This window comes from Capra hircus, chromosome 13 (assembly GCF_001704415.2).
Source record: "Capra hircus breed San Clemente chromosome 13, ASM170441v1, whole genome shotgun sequence".
Lineage (NCBI taxonomy): Eukaryota > Metazoa > Chordata > Mammalia > Artiodactyla > Bovidae > Capra > Capra hircus.
Genome location: NC_030820.1, coordinates 33,292,346 through 33,314,961, shown reverse-complemented (window position 1 = coordinate 33,314,961; position 22,616 = coordinate 33,292,346). Strand labels below are relative to the sequence as shown.

Genomic DNA, 22,616 nt, shown 5'->3' with positions numbered 1-22,616 from the left:
ATATTTTCTTAGATTTTCTTCTAATAGTTTTGTAGTTTTACCTTTCATATTTAGGTCTTTGGTAAGACTGTAGTTCACTTTTTGAATATGGTGTTTCTTTCTGAAGGGGAGCAAACAGTAGTTAAGGATTTGGGTTGATCCTATAATATATTACCTGAGTTGCCTTGACTAAGAAAATTAAGTTTCTTAGTCTCCATGTGCTTAAATTCCCCCATATGTAAAATGGGGATGGTAACCTTAGAGTTTACCTTAGGTTGAATAAGATGTATGAAGCCCTGAGCTTAATACATGTTTTAAGCATTCAATAAATTTTGTTTAAATTTTTATTTATATTATTAAGATTATTTGCTTTAAATGCATCTTGACTCAACTGACAATTTCTTATTCTCTTGTCCATAATTAACTTTAACTAATACAGTAATAAATGCCATCTAAAAGGATATTGTTTTATTATTTATATTTATTTTTATTTATTTATAAAATTTGTTTTTTGTTTTTATAGCTTTCACCTTAAGCATTGCTTAATTGTTTTGGTCTTAACAACATGGCTGACTGTTAAATCAGTAGAACAGTAACATAACCTGAAGCTTCATCTTACAGGTATCTGGGTATGTCGTTTAGCTTTAGAAAGGCTACCTTGGACTCTTTTTAAAGGACATTTTATTGCAAGAGACCTCACCATATTACCTCATATATAGTATTGACCTGAACTTGTTATTCTGCTGCCTAAAACAGCCTAATCCCAAGGAAGCTAAGCTTCATATGCCATAATTGAATAGCATAGGGAATGTGGCATCCACAACTTTTCATGGTTTCACTCATTTAGTTTGAAAATAATACGGAAGAAGACAGTTGTATGTCTTCCTAAAACATAGTGTGTCCTTGTGGTTATAGATCAAGGCAATCCTAAGATAAAAGTTAAAATGTGACTCTGATTTTTGTGCATGTTATGAAGTTTTATTGAGGTTTAACTCATGTACAGTGGTATGCATGTACATTCTGATGAGTTTCAACATACCTGTGGTTACCTGTGTAACCAACAACAGAATCAAGATACGGAATGTTTCCTGCATCTCCGAAAGCTCTCTTGTACCTCGTCTCTGTCAGTCATCACCGCCTCTGGCCCAAGCCGCTGGCAATCCGGTTTTGATCATTAGAGATGAGACTGACCGCCCTAGAGTTTACATGAGCAGAACCATACATTGTGTGCTGTCTGCCTGCTTCCGCTCAGCACAGCTTTTCATTGTGTTATAGCGTGTATCAGTAGTCCATCCCTTTTGTCTTGCCGAGCAGTCTTCCCTTGTGTGGTAGAATTGATTTTCTGTTCATTTGCAATGGGCTTACCACAGGCAGACCTTGAAGATACTGCAGGTTTTGTTCCAGATCACCACAATAAAATGAGTATCGCCTTAAAGTGTCACATGCAGGTTTCACTGTCCTGTACTCTTAAGTGTTCAGCAAGTAGCATTATGTCTTAAAAAACTACACATACCTAAATTAAAATAACTGCTGAAACATGCTAGCCATCATTTGATAACACACGGTTGCCTCAAACCTTCAGTTTTTTTTTTTTTTTTATGCAGTGACTTTGAAGTACTGTAAAGTCAAACAGTAGAACGAGTTATGCCTGCATTTGGGTTGTTTTCTGGTTCTTTGCTGTAGAACAAAGCAGCTATGAGCATTCACATCCAGTTTTTATGTTATATGCTTATATTTCTTTTGGGTGGAATTGCTGGCCCATGTAGTAAGTGCATGTTTAACTTGGCAAGAAACCGCCAAACTAGTTTCTCGTGTGCTTGTACCGTTTCATCTTTTCAAAGAATGATAGTTCTGGTTGTTCCAATCCTTGCAGACGTTTGTCCATGTTTTAGATTAGGCTATTCCAGTAGGTATGTAGAGGTGTACTTTGGTTTTAATTTGGATTTAACTGAAAACTAATGACGTTTGAGTATCTTCTGATGTACTTATTGGCCATTTTGATATTTTGTTTTCTGAAATATGTCTTCTAACCATTTATCTACTTTTAATTGGGTTGCTTGCCTTTTATTATTGAGTTATAAGAGTTCTCTGTATATTCTGGATCCAAGATCTTTGTTGGATTTAGATATGTGAAATATTTTCTCCCTTTCTGTGGCTTATCCCACATTTGATGAAGTACAGTTTATAATTTTATTCTTTTAGGCTTTGTGCTTTTTGTATTCTAGGAAATCTTTGCCCAGTTGAGGAAATTTTTCTCCTTATTTTTTAAGTTTATAGCTTTAACATTTGTGTCTATGGTCCATTTTGGGTTAACTTTTGTCTGAATCTTGTTTTTATTTTCATCTGCAAATGTAGATAGCCTTGAGTAGTTTGCAAGAGACAAAAACTAGATCTCACTCATCAAAATTTCAGCATAAGAATTTCTACTTGAGATTTTTAAGAATGTTTTTCAGAACCTAACTAAAGAACTGAAGTTCTTTCTTGATTGTAGAGAAACACAAATCCTGCTTTCCTGGTTTTATACATTTTTTTTTTTTAAACAGAGAGCCATTTCATTGTGTCCAGTCAGTTTTCAATTTTTTTCTGTCCTTGACACATTTTCATTTCACAGAGATACTCAAGGCTAACGTTTTCTAGAAAGATCCTGAAAGAGGGTAACCAGACTTGAGCTGCCTGTGAGTGTTCTCTTTGCACTCTTGCATTCCTGCGTGGTGGTGGTGAGTTTAGCACTTCCAGTCTTAAACTAGCTGGTTGTTCCTCCTTCCTCTGGTCTGCCGTGCAGGTTGCTGCCGAAACTATCTGTGAGAAAAGAAGTCTCATTCAATCATTACCCTAGTTAAGCCCCTTCCTGGGATTTTTACTAACTTACTGGACAAAACCAGGGTCCTTCCAGAGGCATCCCAGGCCCTGGTTTATGGTCCTGCCTGCTATTTCTCCCTCTTTCTGGCGGCCCCTCCCGCCTCCAGACTCCTGGCTTTTGCTCTGTGCCTTCCGAGGTCCTTTTGTTCCCTCTACCTGGTATACACTTTTTTCCCCATGATCCCCTGGGTTTTGTTACATTGTGAAATGACAGGAGTGCATCTCAGATGTTTCTTCCACTAAAATGCTTTCACTGGTCCCCTTCCAGTTTGTCAGAGGAAGGTGGCTGTCTTCTCTTCTGTTACAGTTGTGGGCCAGGTTTATACTTGTATTATTGTGCTTGTTCTGCTGTGTCACGGAGTTTCTGTGTCATCCTCCCTACCTGACCCTGGTTTCCTTGATCTTTCTTCATTTTTTTTTTAATTGGAGGAAAATTGCTGTACATTGTTGTGCTGGTTTCCTTTTCTTTCCTGCCCTGGTATGCCAGGGGTGGTCTCAAGGTGGTGGTGACTGGCCAGGTTCAGCACCTGCGGTATTTACACTATTCTCCACAGGGCAGGTGCTATTCTGAGGGTTTCACATTTACTGTTAAGAGCTCATTTGATTCTCACAGTGATCCTGTTAAGGTCAGACCCTTTTTGTAGGGCTAATAAACAGTAGAACTGGGGTTTGACTCCAGTTGATTCCATCCTCCTGGACCCTGCCCTTTCGTGCCTCTCAGTGAACCTGCCTATGGTAGGCAATCAGTGCTTGTGGAGTCAAGGCTAACCCTGGGAGAAGAAGTCTTGCCCTGCTCCCCTCTGCTCCTAGGGTAACTTCAAAGACTATTTTCAAATTTTCTGTGTTTTGTAACATTTAAATATTTTAAAGCATATAGATCTGAGTTGGTTAATATTATGTTTACTCTTCAATGTGAGCTTTTTTAAGGTCATTTCTCTTGAGACTGGTGGTTTTTTATTTAAGTTAAAATCTTGCTTCCTAAAACATTTTTCCCATAAAAGATAACATATACCAAATAAAGCTGCTTTCCTCTTAACATAAATGATCATTATACCCTTTGTTGTTGTTGTTGTTTGATCCCCAAATTGTGTCCAGCTCTTTGCAACCTTATGCACTGAAGCCCACCAGGCTCCTCTGTCCTTGGGATTCTCCAGGTAAGAATACTGGAGTGGGTTGTCATTTCCTTCTCCAGGGGATCTTCCTGACCCAGACATTATACTTTTGTCTCCTGCATTGCAGGTGGCTTCTTTACCACTGAGCCACCTGAGAAGCCCCATTATACCCATTACTTTGGCAAAGATGCTTGATCTTGTTTTTTTTTTTGCTACATACTTTATCCCTCACTGAAGTTGATTAAGATAATGTTTGTTTATTATTTATCTTTTTCATGTCCTAAAAAGCCTATATGTCACTGGATTAACTCCTGTGTGATTCTTATTTTTAAGATAGTATTTTTCTAACTAATTTTTCTATTTTTATCACCTGTCCCTATTTCTTGAAAATCCATTGTAACTAACTTTTATCTTATTTTTTGTTTGTAAAGCTCTCACTTTTTTATAGTCCACTTAGCTTTCTATCTGGCTTGAACTTTATAGATACTAATGCATAATTCCTTCTGTTCTGGTATCCTTAGGTGCATGTATAGAAAGAGCTTTGAACTGGAAGATAGAAGTCTTAGATGCTAATATTAAATCTGCTGCTACTCAGCCTATGAAATTGGGAAAATAATTTATTTGGGTCAAGTTTGTTCATCTGTAGAATGAGCATGATGGATCTCTGTGTGAAAGGCAGTGAAACCCTGAGGATGAAGGATACAGTATGTAGCCCTGAAGAGCTTACAGTGTACTATGGAAGAAATATAGGAAAACCAGCCTTTAGAATATAGTTTGATGTATAACTGATGTGATACTCTGACCCACATGCAGAGGGGATGGCTATGTCTTACAGGATGTGTCTGGGTTATCTTAGTAAAGATGTAGAGAGCAATATTCCAAATAGGGAATTGTATGCAAGTACATCACACACACACATACCCAGCACTCATTGTGGGGCTTACAGGTCACGTTTGGTTGAACTCTGTAGGGCAAGTGGAGGAATGGCTAAAGATGAGGCTGGAGAATTAGATTGGAAGCAAGTGAAAAAAATAAAGCTGTGTTTTACTGTGATTGGATTTTATCTTGGATGCAGTGATGATGAGGAATTGCCAAAGGTCTTGAGGAAGAGGGTGAGGTGATTATGTAATCTATCATCCAGTTTTCTTTATGTATTAGATGTTAAATGATTAAACACTGAAGAACATATATGCTGCTTTATTAAAAGTGGGAAAAGCTATAAAAGTGAAAGCATATTTTTCCTGTTTTCCCGAGTTTTTGCTTGGGCGCTGCATTGCTAACAGAGTCACACAGTAACTGCTCTGATTGTGCGGCTGCCGTTGTGACGGTCGCCACTGCCACTTCCTCATCTCTGAATAAAAGACTTACTTCACTGGAAGCAGAAGTGGCCTTGGTTGGAGTAGATTGCTCAAATCTGTAAGAAGTTGGTTGTTTCTGAGCTCTGCACTATTGTGAGGAATTTTATGTGTGTATATATATATATATTTTTTTTCCTTTTTCAAATCAGTAAATCACAACCCATGCAAATGTGTTGTGGACTTACAGTCTTAAGGAATAAGATGGTTTTACTGCTGTTAATTATGATTCTCTGAAGATGTAAAATCCTCTGCATTTATTATTACTGGGCAGTTTTCTAGATTATTTCTGGCACTTATTAATAGTTCTGTGTAGAACTCCATCTTGTGAATCTGTTATATGTACTTTGTGATCAGTTCTCTACTGTAGATAATTAATAAAATAAGGTAATGGTGCTTGCCGTTCTTTGGGCTGGCAGGATCCACTACCTGCTTGTTAATTTTAAACAAGGCTGATAAATGAGCTGACTCTTTTACTGTCTACATTAAAATAACTAGGCATGTATGAAACTTACAGATTCCAAATAAAATAAAAGTTTGTTTAAGGGAATGTTTCTGGTTCAGAATAGCTGTAGGATTGGTGTGTGTTTTTCTTAATAAACAAACAGAAAAAAAAAATTCAAGCTTTTTTGGGAAATCACACTGCATGTTAAAGGATAGATTAGTGCTTGTATTTAGACCAGGTGCTGAGAAAGCACACTTCATCGTGTTTCAATCACTAAGTAATTCTTATGTAAAAAATACCATCTTATCTGTATGGTGGTGGTGGTTTAATTGCTAAGTCATGTCTGACTCTTGCAACCCCATGGACTGTAGCCTGCCAGGCTCCTCTGTCCATGGGATTCTCCAGGCAAGAGTGCTGGAGTGGGTAGCCATTCCCTTCTCCTCTTATCTGTATATGTTTTCTAAATATATCACATTGGACCTAATTTTGTGTTAATTAAGGGGCTTTTGTGCTGCGTATGCTATAAACTGTGTAGTAGAAACTTTTAAAGCTTAACTAAGTTCATCTTCATGATACTCATTTGTACCTTTTGTATATGTTTACCTTACTGTGTGTGACAGTAGTAAACTTAACTGTTGTAAAATGCTCTGTAATCGTGGCTTTACCATGTGAAGTTGCTTTTCTGGACAAGGCTCATCCTCCTCTTTTTTCCACAGTAGATGAGTATGGATTTTTACTGTGCTACAAAAACAGTTCAAGGCAGGAAGGCGGACTTGGACAGTCTGTTCTTGGACAGTGACGCATCGGGGGAAGGAAGCAAGGTACTAGCTGTTGGCAGATTTCGTGACCACACTCACCCCACTTGTTCTTGGTCACCTGAGTCATGCAGAGCCCAGGTTGCCGTCTGTCCTTGGTGCACTGGGTTGAGTCAGCAGTCGGTTAACAAGTCACGGTCATACTGCCACCATCATGTTCTCTTGAGTTTCTGATCACCAAGGGTAAGGAAGGCGGCCGCAGATGGAAAGTCTGAGATGTAAGGCGAGAGAGCCCAGGAGATGAAATGGTAAATAAGGAAGACAGAGCAACACTTTAAACTTGGCAGGAGGGTAATATTATTGATAAGCTGTAGACTGGTAAGTTGTGTACTCATGTTAAAACTTCTGAGATAAGGAATAAAAATCTGGAAGTAGTATGCATTTCTTCCAAACTAGTAGAATAGGGAAATAGAAAATATACTCAATTTTCTTAAAAAGACAAGAAATGGGAATAAAGTAGAAAGCACAAACAAGGTAGTAGTAATATAAATGTAAATATATTAGGAATGAAATGCATGTAAATTGGAAAAATGCTCTTGTTAACAGAAACTCATTGTCAGATTGGATAAAATAGGAAAATCTAGTTATGTGCTCTTTCAAAGAAACATGCCTTTTAAAAAGTTATAAAAAATTTAAAAAGGATAAAAATAAGATATGCCTGACAATAGTTACTAAAGAAAAGCTGTGTTATGTTGCCATATGAATATTGTGTAAAGTTTACTTTGGGGGGGAAAACTATCCTAGAGAGTGAGGGTCACCAAATAATGATAAAAAAAAATAAAAGGAATGGTAATTTAAAACTGCCATGCACCTGATAATATGCTTTCTAAATATATTAAGCAAAAAATAGGACCACAGGAAAAAATCCATCAGCATTGTAAGTTATTTAAAGGTTTCCCTTATTAGAGCTTAGTATTAATTTTTAATAAGCTTATAATAATTTCTCTGCTTATAAATGTTGAAATAAGCAGAGAAAATCAACAAAAATATAGAAGATTTTAATAACAGCATTAACAAACTTGCTGTCACAGCCATTTATAGAACATTGCCTGTCAGATATCTTTAAAAAATTCTTTTAAAGCGCATGGAGAACATATAATAAAACTGACAGTACTCTGGTCAAATACAGCCGGTTTTTAACAAATTCCTGTGTATTGACATCATACTGCTTTCTCTGTTTACAATGCCATTAACTACAAACACATAATTTATATAACAATAATGATAACATAATTTCCCTGTCAGTTCAGTTCAGTTCAGTCGCTCAGTCGTGTCCGACTCTTTGCGACCCCATGAATCGCAGCACGCCAGGCTTCTCTGTCCATCACCAACTCCCTGAGTTCACTCAGACTCGGGTCCATCGAGTCAGTGATGCCATCCAGCCATCCCATCCTCCGTTGTCCCCTTCTCCTCCTGCCCCCAATTCCTCCCAGCATCAGAGTCTTTTCCAATGAGTCAACTCTTCGCATGAGGTGGCCAAAGTACTGGAGCTTCAGCTTTAGCATCATTCCTTCCAAAGGTGGGAATTCAGGTGTATTATTTGCAAATAACTCTTGGGCCAAAGAAAAACTCATAAAGAATGTTAGAAAATATTTATAATTTAACAGTAATAAAATACTGTATATCGGGGCTTATGTGATATAGCTAAAGTGATAGTTTATGGAAATTTATAGACTTTAATGATTGTTACAGGACTATATGCTGAAAAAAATAACTGAATTGTTAAGAATTAGAAGAATAAAAGAATGCTCCTTCAAGTAGTGTAAAAAGGAAATATAAGTTAATGAAATTGAAACCGAAAGTAAATCAGAGGAAACAATGCAACTAAGAACCTGTTATTTCTAACAAGATTGAAAACTACTGGCAGGGCTAAAGGGAAGAGAAGTCACAAGATAGTATGGTTTTGGAGTGAAGAAGAGTGTTCCAGTGGTGTTTCAGGAATGGCCATCTTTATGCTCCTGTAGATGGAAGTTACATCGGTGGACACATTCCTAGAAAAATATAGCTTGTATTGATTAGCTCAAGAAGGCATAAAAGATTGAATGGTCTTAAAACATAAAGGAAAAATACGCTCACAAAAATACCAGCTACACACAGGTTACTAGCAAATTCTATTTATACAAACTATTCAAGGAATAATAGTAAGATATTCATAAAGGAAGCCTGATCAGTAACAGCACTGGTATTGTTAGATGACCCGGTATTTGGGGTGGTTGGTTAATTAAGTGGAGAAAAGTTGAGTTGGAGCATCACCTCGTAATAGTTAAAGAAATCAGTTAGACTTGATTGTAGATCTAAACCTGTAGGTAAGATAAAGGCATAGTTAAGGTAAAACCATACCACTTTCCAAAGGTAATAGAGTAGGATATTTTAAGGACTGAATAAATAAGGTAAAAATGCATAAATAGAGCAAAAGATGGGCAAGCATGACTACATCAAAATTATTAATTTTTTCACTACATAGATATGTAAAGAGCATAGGGATTAGTTCTCAGCACATAAAAAGTCTGCCACACAGCGAAATAAAGAGCTCAATAGAAAACTGGGCAGAGAACTTAAATGTCATTTCATTCATAAAAGAATAAAGTCATTTGACCAATAAGCATATTATAAGATATTCAACTTCATGAGTAACCAGGGAAAGAAAGTGAAGTCGCTCAGATGTGTGTGACTCTTTGCGACCCTGTGGACTGTAGCCTACCAGGCTCCTCCATCCATGGGATTCTCCAGGCAAGAATGCTGGAGTGGGTTGCCATTTCCTTCTCCAGGGGATCTTTTCAACCCAGGGATTGAACCCAGGTCTCACACATTGCAAGCAGACAATTTTCCCTCTGAGCTACCAGAGAAGCCCCTGAGTAATTAAGGAATCACATGTTAAAACCACAAGAAGGCATTTAATTCCTCCTAGATTCTCAAAAATTAAAAGGCAAATAGTACTTCTGTTCATGTAAGTATGGAGCAGCTGGAACACTTAGAAAGTAATGGTGGTAATGTTAATTGGTACAGCCACTAGGAAAAAACTGGTGTTATTAAACGAAGATGCACATACGCTATGAGGCAGTGTCTCCATTCCTGAGTGTGTCCTTGGGAAACCTCTCCACTTGACATGTTAGGTGACGTGTATAATTGTCCATACAGCGCTGTTGATAACAATAACAACAAAACCCTTAAATTCACAGTAGGATGCATAGTGATATATTCAGACAATGGAATGCTAAAAATGAGTGAGTTATAGCTGTGCTCAATAGCTCAGATCATCTGAAGAATGTACTGTTGGTACAAAACAAATCATAGAAGATAGAGCATGGTTCCGTTTATATAAAAGTCAAGAATATGTGAAGTAATATGCTGTTCAAGGATACAATTACAGTACAACTCTAAAGGGAATGATAAATATAAAATTAGGGATGAGTGAATAACATTGCTTTGGGGAGGGACATAGTAAATGCAAGAGGTAAGGGTAATGTTTTTTCTTAAAAAACCTGTATGGTGAATACTGAAATATTTGTTATATTTTTATTTATAGCTTAAACTTATTTATAGAATTATTTTTAGTATTTAATATTAACAATTACTTATAAAATTAATCAGCTGCTAATAATCAGTATTTAACTGAAAATAGTAACCGGGAAAAATTATTTTGAATATCTCGAGTTTTTAATATGACATTTGTGTCTTTTTTGAGGGAGTGTGTTAGTTTCTCAGTCATGTCCAGTTGTTTGCAACCCCATGGGCTGTAGCCCGTCAGGCTCCTCTGTCCATGAGATTTTCTAGGCGATACTGGAGTGGCTCGCAGTGCCTCCCTCTAGGGGGTCTCCCAGCCCAGGGATCAAGCCTGAGGCTCTTAGGACTCCTGCTTGGCAGGCAGGTTCTTAACTGCTAGCGCCACCTGGGAAGCCCCATGAGGCACAGATAGCTTTAATTCTTTCACATTTTTCTGAATACTGAATTTACAGTTTTCTACTTTCAAATATATTCTACTTATTGAGCATTTTAAGAAGTTTGAGAACAGCCTTGCCCTGCCTAAAACGTATGTGATGTATTTTATTCTCACAATATATGGATATAATGTTTTATTTCGGGATATTGGGCTTCCCTGGTAGCTCAGCTGGTAAAGAATCCACCTGCAATGCAGGAGACCCCATTTTGATTCCAGGGTTGGGAAGATCTTCTGGAGAAGGGATAGGCTACCCACTCCAGCATTCTTGGGCTTCCCTTGTGGCTCAGCTGGTAAAGAATCCACCTGCAATGCGGAAGACATGGATTCAATCCCTGGGTTGGAAAGATCCCCTGGAGAAGGGGAAGGCTACCCATTCCAGTATTCTGGCCTGGAGAAGTCCATGGACTATATAGTCCATGGGGTTGCAAAGAGTCAGACTGACTGACTGACTTTCTTTCAGGTTATTACCACTTTTTTTGTTATTGTTATTGTTTATAAAATAGTAGTTTTATGTGTCAGGCACTATTCTAAGCACTTTAAAAATATTAACTCACTTAATCTGCATTAAAATCCTGTGAGATGGATATTGTTATCTTGTTTTATAGCCATGGACACAGAGACAGAGAGGCTGTTGCCTAAGGTGGCACCACTAGTAAGTAGAGCCTGTAAACCCAGCAGCCTGGCTCCAGACCACTGAGCTACAAAAGACCTTATGAAGTAGGTCTCTAAGGGAAACATCATTTTCAGTATTATTTAATAAAGAGGGTACTATTTTGGAAAATTGACAGCTTATTGTTAGACTATGATCAAATGATTATATAATTCCCTTTTATCTGATGTGAAAAATGATCTGAATAAATGATGTATTTCTAGACATTGCTTAAATTGACTCAAATTAACCTGTGTCGATATATTCATGAGATGAGAAGGGTCAGAGGTCAGAGTACCTGTTCGTCTAATTGCAGGTCTAACCCATGCACAGATGGTGATAATGACCTTTCTTTCTTCTTCTGAAGGTAGTTGATGGAGTCATACTTTAAATAAGAAAGTTTAATGGTAGCATGTATGAATTTTGGAAAGCAATATTTGATTCAGGGATGCTGATGTGATACTTTTGGGAAATTCCTATAATAAGATAGACTATGAATAGAAAAAAAGTAGGCAATTGTAAGTGATTTGTGAAGAAACTAGTAGTAATATTTGAAAATTAGGCACCAGAGGTAGAGAGAAAAGACTCAGATCCTTTAGAGTGACAGTTCTTTACCCACTGAGGGCCACATCCTTTTGAGAATCTGATGTTAGCTGATAGAAATTTCCATGTAAATTCAAGGGTTTTATAACTCTGTGTTCTTACTCTTTTTCCCCTACCAAGCACATCCGGCTTTTGGCACAAGATATTTTTCTTTCAGATGTCAAAACCGTCAGGGATATATTTTAGAAATTGTTAACTTACTCTTTCGGTATAAACTTGAAACCATTTGGAGGATAAACTATAGAAAAAGTCTTGATTTTTGTTGAATGGAACTTCAGCTAATCTTTAAACCCCATTCATAACATTTTAGAAATAGCACTTAACAGTCAGAAAGGAAAAAATAAATCAGCTAACTTTTCATTTTCTGTTTTATATAGTTTTACAATCTGGTACTTGATGAACTTACTTGCTGTTCTTGGTATGAGATTAGATGGTATAATATAACCAACATTTAATGCTTGTCACCTGTGTCATAGGCACTGTGCTAATTGCTAGGGATCCAGTGATGGGTAAAGCTGTGGTCCTGCACTAAGAGAATTCATAGTTGGATGATGGATAGAGTCACAAAACAGATGTTTGTAGTACAGTACAGTCAGTGTAATATAGAAAAATGGAAAGAATGGCCAAAGAAAGCATTAGTGGAAGCAATAATGTCTGAACTGAGTATTAAAAGAATCGGAGAGAGAGCATTTGTGCGTGTGTCTGTGTTGGGGAGTGGTGGGGAATAGGAACCGAGGGCAAACCTGGAGGAGAAGAGAGGTGAAGACACGTTGATGAAAGGCAACAGTTGTGGTCTGGAAGTACATGCAGGTGTATTTTGGTGGGAGGATAACTAAGGGACCAACAGGGTGGAGAGCTGCAGTACCAGAACACGGGAAGCTTTTTTATGCTGTTGTTAGAAGACTGAAGTTCCTTTCTCATTTTTTTGCTTTGGGAAGCCATCAACGAGTGTTAAGCAGGGGCTGAATGATTGTTGCCAAGTTGAATGGGTTACTCTGGTAGCTGTTATGGATGGTAAATTTGAAGTGAAGAAGATTGGAGGTGGGGAGGCCAAGTAGTTGGCTTAATCAGAGCTGACAAGGACTTAAATAGTACTGTATTAGTAAAAATGGAGAAGCAGGAACAGATTTCAGACTCTTTACACTTGATATCGGTTGATAGTAAATTCAGTACTACTTGATGCTTGGAAATAGCTGGGGGGTAGGAGTAGACAAGATTAACTCCAGAGTTTCTAGCCTATTGCTTGCATGGATGCTGATGACACCAAGCAGAGCGAATACATGATGAGTAAGGACCAGTCTAGAAGCTAAGCAAGTCAGATTGGGACATTTTGAGTTTGAGGTTTAGAAAGGCAGTTGACTTTTTGAATCTGATGCTGTGGATGCTGTGATCTGGTGATTGACGTCATGAGACCTTTCAGGCAGCATCTATGGGCTAAGAACATGGAAGAGGACAGAAGATAGATAGGCTGTTGGGGAGTTTCAGAGTCAGGTGGAGAAAGAGAAGCCCCACAAAGGAGAGAAGGAATCAACCAAGAACAAATGAAATCACCAGTGAGCCCATCTGAGGCTCCAACTATGGAAATAAGAGCCATGTTTTTAATAGAACAAATTGACATGGCTGTGATGCCCTCTGTAGCCTAAACAAGTAAGTGATGGCATTCGAGATGCAGCAGTAATCCAGGGTTGGAGTCTCACCAGGCTGGCACAGTACAAACTTAGGAGCTTAGTGCAGCTAATGTGCTGAAGTCAGAGCAGTTTAGGTGATCGGCTGTGGCAGGTATTGCATATTATGTACTGTGCATTATTCTTTATGTGTATCAACTCATTGAATCCTCACAACAGCCTTCTCTGTTCCAGGAGATTCTAAGTGTCGGTTCTATGAGGACAGGGATTTCTGTCCTCAGTGCCTGACCTGCAGAGTGCGCCCACATGGTCGTTGAATAAATGAGTGGATTTGTTGTTGTTCTTCAGTCGCGAAGTCATGTCCAGTTCTCGACAACCCCATGGACTGCAGCGTGCCAGGTTCTCCTGTCTTTCACTATCTCCTGGTGTTTGCTCAAACTCATGTTCATTGAGTCAGTGATGCCATCCGACCATCTCGTCCTCTTCCGCCCCTTTCTCCTCCTGCCCTCAGTCTTTCCCAGCATCAGGGCCTTTTTCCAGTGAGTTGGCTCTTAGCATCAGGTGGCTAAAATATTGGCGCTTCAGTATCAGTCCTTCCGGTGGATATTCGGAGTTGATTTCCTTTAGGATTGACTAGTTTGATCTTGCTGTCCCAGGGACTCTATAAAGAGTCTTCTCCAGCACCACAGTTCAGAAGCATTAATTCTTCAACTCCCAGCCTTCTTCATGATTCAGCTCTTAAATCCATACATGACTGTTGGAAAAGCCATGGATGTAAAGTATCATTTCCATTTTGTGGAGGTAGAAACTGGGCAAGGCGAGGTTCAGTAACTCATGTTACTTAGTGACAGAGCTGGTAGAGAAGGAAGTGAGCCAAGACGTGGAGCTGGGAGAGGAGCAAAGGCATCCTGGGACTGTCCAGGAGGTATGGTGGGGACAAGGTCCTGACAGATGCAGAGAGGAGGGTGGTCAGGGAGGTCAGTGATGGGGGTTGTTCTGGGTGGTGACAAAGGGTCGGGTCTCTGGAGTGGAGTGGAGTGGAAGGTGTCCTCTGTAGACGTTTGGATGGAGGGGAAGGTGGTGGCCCAGCCCTCCTGGGTGAGGGGCTGCTCTGTGGAGACATGTTCACGAGGAAGCCCACTTTCTGTGATGAGTGCTGTTTTCTCTTTCCAGTTCCCTCCCAGCTTTTGAACATGGAGGTGAGAGCTGATTTGCTGAGAAGACAGGGATAGATTGGCTTCACTCCTTTTCAGATGGGGACAGTCCTACTGCAGAGCTACGAAAGTCCCCGGAGTAAAAATACAAAAGTTGTAAATTTTGCCTAATATTCCAGCAATATTTAAGAAATGAATTCTGAATGTTGCATTTCTCCCCTGCAAAAAAACAACCAACCAACCAAACACCCCTAAAAACCCTTCCCTGGGTTTTTGTAGTAGTAGAGTAAAATCTTGGTGTTTGTAGCAACTCTGATTTTTGTCTAGTAGCTATTGAGGACACATCCCAAGAACGGCAGGAACAAAACGCACTTGCTTTTCTCGCCCTCGGCCGCCCTCATCCCAGTGGCTGGCCATTTGTTCCCAGTTCCCTGCTGACCCTTTACCCTGCCCCTCCCCCAGGGCCCTTTTCCAATGCTTTTGTTTCAAGAAGCTCTTGAGAGCTTTCTTTCTACATTACATGGTGACACAGAAAAAAGTAAAATTTATTTTAACACTTACATTATAGTTAACGTTTTTGGTGGAACATTTGCAGCATGTTTCAATAACCTAAGCCATCAGTCCTGATTCATTTTTAAAAAAGATTGTTCAATCTGATATTTCATTTGCTTTGGAAGGCTCTAATTTATTTTCATATATATTGATAGCATTGTTATTTCTGTCTTGACTATTTCCCTTTAGAAAAATATAAAAATTCAGTAATTTTTTATAGCATTGTGTTAAAACTTATTATTTATTATATAATTTAAAGTATAGCTTTTGATTGATAACTTTTTTTAAATTTAAATTTATTTATTTTAACTGGGAGAAGGGAGGTGGGAGGGGTGGGAACACGTGTATACCCATGGTGGATTCATGTTGATGTATGGCAAAACCAGTACAATATTGTAAAGTGATTGATAACTTTTTTTCACTTTGTGGTTGTATAGTTATGTCACCTATCCTTTATGTATGTATGTATGTCCTTCTGACAAGTGAGTATCACTCTGAGTAACAGCTCTTAGGAAATTTAGAGTTAATAAAATCTGTTATAAAATATGTTCACATAATGCAAAGGGTGGAGGAGATGATTCGCAAAGGTGCCTTTTAGAGCAGATTCCCATGATCTTGTTCTCTGTGCTCTGCCTACATTAGTCCTTAGTAGCAGCAGCTGAAATGCTGCTAAGTGACCTTTGACACAGAACCCATGAGTGCTCCAAGTATGATTTCACTTTCACCTCCTTCTTTGTAAGCTGAAATGCTTGTCAAATCAGATGGGTGTTTAGACCTTTTTACTGAATGTGTCTTGAGAGGGAGAACAAACCTTGGGGTCAGCTTGGCATAATCCCCACATTTATCTTTTTCTATTATGGAGGTTTGTTGGGGGCTGAGGGGATGATTCTTCCAGAGGAGAAGGTATGAGTCAAGGGTAGGTGGGCTTGCTGTACTCTTCTCTCTGAGAAGAAGGTGTTTGTGGTTCCCACTTGACCCAGGCACTTATATTTCATTATTAGTGTGTGAACTGATGAATTGTATCAAGACGCTGTATTTGGGAGTATCTCCCTTTCCCCTCCTCAGTAAACTAGACTAGATTGCCTCACAGTAGTTACTAGTGTAAGAGGCTTTTCGTGTATTCAATGAAAAAAAGTATTATATGTGTGTATTATATAATAAATGATTATATTTGTATTTTTTTGTGTAGATTTTTGTAAATCTGGTATTTATGCCAATTTGTCAACTCTTAATTATAAAATGCTTAAAGAGTTAAGTAAATAGTATTTTAATTATACAGTAATGAAGTTGAAAATTCTTGAATCTCTAAAACTTTCTGATTTAGGCTCTGATAACCTGTTAGGGAATTAGGCCTGGTGCTTAGTTAGGCTCGCATGACTTTGAACAGCAGAAGCTGGTACATCCTTACTGACTGTAGTTGATTAGAAGCTACGAACTGTTGCTAACTGTTAAAATACAAGAAGGTTGTAGGAGGCCGTATGGCAGAAGAACTAGCTACCTTTGCAGTTTGTTCACTGTATCTCACACACTTTGTTTCAAAAGAAAAGCTCTATTCACAGCTTGGGTGAAAGGACTCTTCCTCCCTTTAAACAAGACTTGTGGGAGATTTCTTGCTAACTTGGATATTTCAACTTGTTCAGGACTATTCTGAACATACTGAACTGGACTCTTGGAATGGTTGAGAACTTAACTAATTCATTTTTTTCTTATTGCTGAATCAATAGTTTAGTGATTAAAGCTCTTGAATTCAAATTCATAAATATAAATTTGAAACTTAAAGTAATGAAAACTATTAACATGGAGGAGATCTCCAATAATTTTGATATGAGAGAACGTAGAAAAATCAGAATATTTCGTATTTGTCAGATAATAAGATTTGACCAGAAGAAATATTTGACCAAAAGAACTTGTTTGATTTTAAGATTCTGGAAGAGGGGGAAGGAAGTTGAAGAGGTGGCTAAACCCAAATTGACCACTGACATGTTGAATACCCAAATCTATAGGCAGTTCACTAAACCATTTCTGTTCTCAGCATTTTTGTTGACTAGTCTTTTCACTTACAGGGCTCTGAAGTCAGTTCATTTATTCACAACTCTATTTAGCTAAAGATTAGTGTATACATTTTGATAGATGAAAACAGATTTGGGGGGATTTGCATTATACAATGTAAATGAGCTTCCCAGATGGCGTAGTGGCAAAGAATTCACTTGCCAGTACAGGAGATGAAAGAGACATGGGTTCAGTCCCTAGGTTGGGACGATCCCCTGGAGGAGGGCATGGCAATCCACTCCAGTATACTTGCCTTGAGAATCCCATAGAGAGAGGAGCCTGGTGGGCTACAGTCCATGGGGTCACAAAGAGTCAGACACCACTGAAGCAATTTAGGACACATGCATAATGTAAATAGTTTATTATATAAGTGTAATAAATTCCATTAAAGCTGCTTAAAGTAGAAATCTCAATTTCACTTTTCAGAATTGTTTAGTGACAGAAAGGTAGACTAGTAACCTCAAATCAATTCTTTCTAACTTCGTCCCATTCTTTAGCTAAGATGGTAGATTCAGACCCTACATGCTGTTAAGTTGTCCAGCTGCACAGAACCACTTTCCAGAAGCCTTGATGTTCCCCATAAAGCTGTTAAGACAAAAAAAAAAAAAAAAAAACCAACCAACAATCCTACTACCTTTTATGGGAGAGAAACCCTGATAGGGATGTGACTCTTCTTGACTAAGCGGAATGCCTAGGGGACCAGTAGTCTAAAAGGAGGAAGATTAAAAAGGAGGCTGTTAGTAGAGAAGCCCATTCACTTACAAGCATCATCATGTTGTGAGGAAGTCAGCATCTTGAGATCATAAGGAGGGTTTGGAAAATGCTGGGAGAACCTAGAAAATTTTTCTGTGCAGACTAACAGAAAGAGATGAGAATATTTTCTTTTACTATCAGTTTTGAAAAGGACTTGAAAAAGACTGAGAGAAATGAGTACTAGATTTTTAAATTGGAAAGGGCCTTAAAGAAATCCAGCTGAATAGGTCATCTGTACATAGGAACCGAGAATCTCAGAAAGCTACATGATTTGGTGTATAGATCATACAGATAATTTGAAGCAGAAACTACAATTTCCTTATTGGGTTTGGTTGGTTAAAAGTATGAAGTCATTGTTAAAATGTAAGGAATATGGGGGACCATATGCCAGAAGGACCACTAGTTACCTTACAAAATGTTCACTGTTCCTTACACACTTCAGAAGTAAAACTCTACTCATTGAATTGTACGTAAGACTGACCTTTGTTCAAACTATGGGAAATGTCTGGCTCACTTGAGATGTCAACTCCAATAGGGTTATTTCTAGGAGCTTTATGGTGGTTTTTCAGAGTTCTACTTAGGGAGACAAAGGAGTATAAAAGAGTTGTTGATGTATGGAAGCCCTAGTCCCCAAATTAAGGTAGAATGTTATGAGTTTAGTACTTAGAATTTGAATGAAACAGAAACTTTTTTGAGATATTTTAACCGTTGCCCTTAAGCAGTTTGTCTTGAATTAGATGGATTTGGGACTAATAGTATTTGTTTTGGTAAAAACATAAATATATAAATGCAAATTTTAAATATCCCATTTTTTTTCTCTTTTTGAGTGGATAAAGCATTTTAATATTCCTATCTATTATGTCTTGATTAGCCAAGAACAGACTACTTGTTGAGGAGAGGAATGAAATAGTAACTAAAATAGACAAATCCTGTTTTGTTTTGTTTTTAATTTAGTATCTTTTTGTCTGGCTATTCTTTATTGTGTAAAAAGGAACTTAATAAATCTTGTCAACTTACACAAAGTCTATTTCTGTCTTTCAGGCATTAATATAACCATGCCTGTTTAATGATGTCAGTTATCAGGTCTTCTTTCAGGATAGGTTACAGAATAAATGTGTTATCAGAACTTTGAATCTTACATAATGAATGTACGTTGCACATTTTCCTGCATTCCTCATTTAATAAATGCACAAAATATCTTTCTACCCTAACACTACTCTTGCTCATTCAGCCCTTTTCCTTGCAGTTAAGATTAGACAAGAATTATAGAATTTAAAGAGTGTGAATTTTGAAAGGCCCCTAACTACTGAGGATTGTTTGAAGCTTTGATAAGTGATATTAATGCTTTAAAAGAGGACTTTAAAAATTATCAAAACAGTATTCCAGTTTTAAGTAAAATGCAGTTGAGCTTTAGATAAGGAAGGTATTGAGGTTTTATTTGGGGTTTAGGAAATTTCATTTTATTTCTACTCTAAAGTGATTATGAGAGCAGATTTTTAGTCCTTATAAAGTGCTAGAGAAAGGAACTGAATTGTGAAATGCTGATTTTAAAAAAGTGTGTTTATTTCTTAGAGGCTAAGATCACTCTTCTGTAATTTCCTCTTACTAAAATAAGATTTTTATTTCTATCAGTCTTAATTTAGTAGAATCTCACTCAGTGAAAAGCTAAGGATTCATTTGATGGAAAACATTCATTTTGCATACCTTCGTGGGCTTTTAACTTGTCCCCTCCACACACAAACCATTATTTAATAGGAAAATTCCTTTTATAAAATTTATAAAACTTTCATAAACAATTGAAATTACTCCATTATAGTTCTTTTAGTGGATATGCTATCCCCTCTTATCATTGGACATGTTATTAAATTTTTTTATAACATGAATAACCGTACATCAAGTTTGTCTGACAGTTTATCCTAGGATAGAGTCCCAGAAGTGGAATGATTGGGCAAACCCATTTAAGCCTCCTAATATGTATTGCTGGTGCTCTTTCCAAAAGCCCTTATCAGTTTATATTCTCCAGCATGAATTCCCGTATCCTCTTGGGAGGTTAGTACACAGAGCACCAGATGGTGTCTGGAAACATGGTTTCTAGTCTCCGCCATACCATGTACTAATTGTAGATATCCGGGTTAATCACATAAATTGTGTGGCCCTTGGTTTCCTCACCATAACCTTAGATGAATTCTAAGTACTCTCCCAGCTCTTCGCATCCTTTTTAAAAGTGGATTTGAGCAAGGAGGATGAGTGCTGGCATTTTGCCAGGGGATTTGTCTGGAAGGAAAGCAGAAGTAGGAGAATCAGATGGCGGAGGGAGGGCAGGGGGCCAGAGGAACAAGACGTCTGAGTCACTGTTTAGGTGTTTACCTGGAGAAGAAAAACAGGATCCAGTCAAACTATATCGTGTAGACAGCTTCTCTGGAGACAGAAGGATTTTCAAATAATTTCAAGTAGAGGACGGAAGTACAGGAAACATGTATGTAATTCTTCAGAAGTTGTGTCCTATGTGGACTATAGATTACAAAAGATCCAAGCCAAGGGAAAAAAAGTTTATTAAAGATTCAGATACACAGAAGGCAAAATATCTTCATGTTTTTAGAGTAAATTATGCTGTGATGATAAAGGGAACAAAAGTTGTTTATCATCTCAGATATGTAGAAGGAGACCTGGGCATAGAATAAACTTGGTTATTTCTCTCTTCAAGCAGCAGCACCTTAATTCTGCTTTTATTCAAAGAAGACTTAATCTCTGTGAATAATTCAGACAACCAGACGTCATGAATGGTTGTGAGGGAAACCTGACCGTAGCCTGGCTGGCTCTTCAGGAGCAGGACTGCCCTCGAGAGACGTCTGTAGAATTAATCTCTATGGCCCTGTCACCAGTGGGGAGGGGTTTCCTTGGACCAGTGTAAGACATTTAAATATTGAACAGACACAAATAATGATATAAATTAAAAGGTTGATAAATGAGCATTTTGTAATCAGCTTTATAAAGTAAGAATAACAAAAAATTGTTAGTTTCTAATATCCTGTGATGAAAGTTATTAGCTGATTTATTGGTCTGTTAATTTAAAATGGACACTTTCGGTCTGGTTTTTAAATTTATAAATTAGAAATGTATAATTTATAAATTAATTTACAGTGTTAAAAGTGTTTTCATGTAGGAAAAAAATCAGAAATTTGCTCAATAGTGATAGTTTTTAAACTTTGTTAGTCTTTGAGTTCACTATTTAGAGTTCCCTGATGCATTGTTAGAGGTAGAAATAGTGAGTTCATTGCTGGACTGAATAAATAATTCATATGGCACAAAAGCGGCTTTTTCTTTCTCCCCAGTGCCTTTCTCCCCCATTATTCGCTTTCTCTCTTTTAAAAGGATCCTTTACAGCCAAAGAGTAACGTCGTGTGAATGTGCAAGGGCTGCAGCGTGGTTGCAGGCTGGGTGTAGCAGCATAACTGGGGTCACCAGAGTTGGGGGGCGCGGTCTGTGTTAAAAGTGTGTTCTCCAGCAGCGCCTAGAAAGGGGCAGAGTAGTTACACGTCGTCAGGCCCTGTCCTGGGTGAAGTTTCCCGGGGAATTTTCTTTAGCAAAATATGTTCTTCTTTTTGGCTATAGTATCTTTCACAGTTTTTGCCTCAAGACAAAATTGAATTTTAAATTGAGGAAATCATTGCATTTCTTCTGGTTTTTCAGAAACCTTTTCATTATGACTATGACATTGCCAGAATTAGTCTGGTAAAACATGAGCATTTTTTAATCCTTTACAGGCCATTTGGGAATTTTTATTTTCTAAAAATTATGAAGATAATATTATATATTTATGTGAAGTTCTCTTTTTCTACCTTTTATTATTGCACCAAAGTAGGAATTAGGCCAGGTTATTTTCCCTTTGCTATTTAAGTCATAAGAGACTTGTGTTTTATTGAATCAAAGCAGTTTCTCTCAGCCCAATAATCTCTTGAAGAGTGACACAGCTGGAGATGGTGGTTATCTTTGATAAATCAACTGCATCCTTTTTTTTGTAATAAGTTAGTATCTGGATATCTTAAGAGATTATCTAAAAATATTTCTTGAAACGTGTTTATTCACATTTCATGATATAATAATACCTTTTTTACACTTATGTGATAGAAATTTAAAATACTAGACTGTAACCCAGACTTCTATCAACTGGGAACATTTATTGATATTTTTCTGCTTCTCTAGTGTACAGATACTTCACCAATACAATGTTTATCCTTGAATAAGTTTTTAAGTAAGATAAAAGATTGTGATTAGTAGAGTTCAGTGTGTATATTGTGTGCTTTTCATATGGCAGTCTTTAATACATAGGCTAATAAATTGATTTAGATGCTCTGCTTTGATATGTTACCTATTTGCCTTTCTTTTTTCAAACCTCAGGTGACACCTTATTTGCTTATTTTAAGACTTAGTGATTCACTCAATATTAAATTCATTCATAAATAGTCATTATGATATTATGACACTTTGTGATTTTATGACACGTGATTTTAAGTGCTGAACCATGTTGATTTTTTTTTCATCAAAATTAGTTTCAATCCCTAGTAATTCTTTTCTAGATTTTTTTTTATGTGGACCATTTGTAAAGTCTTTATTGTATTTGTTACAATATTGCTTCTGTTTTTATGTTTTGGCTTTTTTGCTGTGAGGCATGTGGGACCAGGGATCGGACCTGCACCCCCTGCATGGGAAGGTGAAGTCTTAACCA

At 37.6% G+C, this 22,616-nt stretch overlaps 1 protein-coding gene across 8 annotated transcripts in view; it reads left to right on the top strand.

Moving 5' to 3' along the window:
• The window catches only part of ZEB1 (zinc finger E-box binding homeobox 1), a 200,180-nt gene that overhangs the window by 8,894 nt on the left and 168,670 nt on the right, over nt 1-22,616 (top strand). Inside the window, exon 1 of one of the 8 annotated variants that reach the window (XM_018057185.1) lies at nt 5,248-6,571. The exons of the other annotated variants lie outside the window; for them this stretch is intronic. The gene's annotated coding sequence lies outside the window, so the exon portion shown is untranslated. Of the gene's footprint in view, nt 1-5,247; nt 6,572-22,616 lie in introns of those variants that run through there. 8 annotated transcript variants of the gene reach the window in all.